Source organism: Chenopodium album, chromosome 3 (assembly GCF_948465745.1).
Source record: "Chenopodium album chromosome 3, dcCheAlbu1.1, whole genome shotgun sequence".
Classification (NCBI taxonomy): Eukaryota; Viridiplantae; Streptophyta; class Magnoliopsida; order Caryophyllales; family Amaranthaceae; genus Chenopodium; species Chenopodium album.
The window spans coordinates 83,134,726-83,137,496 of record NC_137836.1 but is presented as its reverse complement, the minus strand read 5'-3'; the positions used below and the strand labels follow the sequence as shown (position 1 = coordinate 83,137,496).

The following is a 2,771-nucleotide window of genomic DNA, read 5'->3' as shown; positions in this document are numbered from 1 at the left end:
TGGATCAAACTACAAAAGTTCATCATATTTAGGCAGAAACAGGATATATACAAAGAACAGAGTGTATAAAAGAGCAAGAGACTTAAAAAAAACAAAGTTTCCAGATGTTTTCATTACAAATAAATGAAATCTTAACCACAAAATTCGAGAGAAATTGCAAAAAAAGAAAAGGAAAGAGAAGAAGAGGGGGGGGGGGGGGGGGGGTGCTACATATTACATAAAACTTATGAAGCAGACGAAGTTTCAGCAAGTTTGCCAAATTGAAAGACCACATATGGTTCTTCCTTTCCAACCTTGCAACATCCAATTTCTATCCTCATCCACTACAAAGTCTTTGTGGTAATTAGCTTTCACCATGGCCTTTGCTCTACCCACAAGCTCCTTGTCTAATGGCAGCTGCTTAAATCCGGCCCTCACTGTTCTCACCTGCCACTGCTTGTATGTTTCTGGCCTATGAGTCCTCTCAGCGCCTTCACATGCTATGACATTAAAAGCTTCTTTTCCATACACCTCACTCTCAACCAGCAGCCTTTCATGATCATCTCGAGGAAGAGTTTCTTCGAATACATCAAATATAGCAGAATAATGGAAGAGTGCCTCTCTAAATCGAGTGATGAAGAATGGAGCATTGTAAGTCCCATTGACAACTCCATGAATGAAAAGGCGAGGATTTATCTGTTTGACTAACTTCAAGAAAGCATCCTTTTGACTGTCTGCCTCTACAGTTTCATCTAGTAATGATACAGACCGGAACATACAGTTGACAATTACCAGCTCATCACCCCTAATTTTAACATCCTCTAGTCGTATGGTGTTCCACTTCTGTGCAATGGACTGATACTGGAAAGGCACATCAAATCTCTCACAATAACCTGCCAAACGACGCCCTGTTGCCTCGACTCTTTCTGCAGGTCGGAATCCTTGCTGAGGGTAGTCTATTCCAGTAATGCGAAGTTTAGGCGGCCCACCAGGTCTTTTTGCTAGATTCTGTATGAGGCAGGGCCATTGCAAACCTAGCAACACACCAAAATCAATTATGTGTATTGTTGTTGCTTTCTCGGCCAACTTTAAGATTGTATTGTTAGCCATAAAAAATGACATCCTTTTAGCAGGAACCGCGGTAACATAAGCCCTGTAAGCTTTCAAGAAACCCGATGATGAGATGCGTGCATCAACAATATTGGCAGACATTGTTGAGCCGGTACCAGCTAAACGTGCCTCAAGACCATTAGCAAAGTAATGAGCAAGCCTTTGGATGTTATCACCATATGGAGAAGAATGCTGCCTTATTTGCTTAAGCCGCTCATTTGCACTTCTAAGATCAAAACTTGCAACTGCTTGAGCACATTGGGTGAGGAGTGTCCTCAGATCTACCTCTTCCCCTATAAAATCCTGCTTCTTACCACGCGTTGTTTTACCCTTCACTCCTTTTTCCTGCATCTTCTTGCTCACATCAGTTGCTGAGGATTCTTTATTGCCAACAGCAAGACCATCTTTATCTTCCTTGCATAGAAGTATATCATCATACTGCTTCATCTCAACATAATCTTCATTAGACGAAGCTTGTTGCTTATTACTCCTTCCTCCTCCATACGAACCATCATCTCTTTGATGGTTTTTCTTCCTCCTGGGTTTACTCACCACCTTATCTCCTTTCTCTGAGGCAAGTGATGAAATTGTGCTGGTAGGAGAAGTTGCTGCCCCATCTTTACAATCATCACTATTACTCGACCCCGATGATTGCGAATTTAGCTCCAAGAACGATTGGGAAAGATCATCTAAGCTCAGAAAAGGTTCAGATGGTGTTTGACTTTGCACCCAATTGGACTCAACACCAAAACTATTATCCCAACATCTACCTAAAACATCATCTGGGTTTTCAATACTTTGATCTAAACATGATGTAGGTTTATCAGAAGGTGAATATTCCTCTCCTAGAGCATCATATAAAGATTTCTCAGTGGCTTGGAGAGCCCTATAATCTTGTACAGTAGCAGGAATTTCATCCAAATTCTCTTCCAAGAGAATATCACTTAAAAACTTGAGGCAAGCATCAGAAAAATCAGGTATATCCGAGCTTATAAAATTCTTATTGTAATCAACTAATGGGGGTTTTTGATCAACCAAATCATCGTTTCCAAAGATTTCACCTTGGGTGATCCCATTTCCAAAGTTTTGATGGGTGTTTCCAAAGTTTTGATGGGTGTTAATGTTTGAAATCAAATCTGGGTTAAATTTGAATTCATGACTCACTAATTCAGGATCAACAAGAACAGGATACATCAAATGAAACCCAAAAAAACCAGGTTTTGGTTGTTTTTTCTCTCAGACAAAAGATCAAACAAGTGGTGGGTGTGAAAGTGTAATCGCCTTGAAATACAGATTTACAACAAATTAATGAAATCAATCAAACCCCACCAGCTATATGATTGATAGATCAATTATTTAGATGTAGGAACAAGCAATAAAAGCAGAAATTAACAAAACATCATAAAAATTGAAACTTTGGTTTTCTGGGTAACTATGGAAGTTACTAGTACTAATTTAGTGAAGAAAAAAAAAAGGATAAGAATTGCGAGGAGGAGTACCTGCAGTAACAGAGAATTGTTGAAAATGATTTCAAGATCAATAGTCAAAGGGGATGACCAGCAATCACTCAAAAGCCGATTTCATTTTTGTTTTAAAATCAGATGAGTTAGACGATGTTTTAAAAAATGAGTTAGAGATCCTTCAAGGAACAATTGAATATGTTAGACAAAAATAAATCAACT

General features: G+C 39.0%; 1 pseudogene; it reads right to left on the bottom strand.

Annotated features, from left to right (window-relative positions):
- Nucleotides 1–2,771, bottom strand: LOC145624567 (scarecrow-like protein 30 pseudogene; annotated as a pseudogene).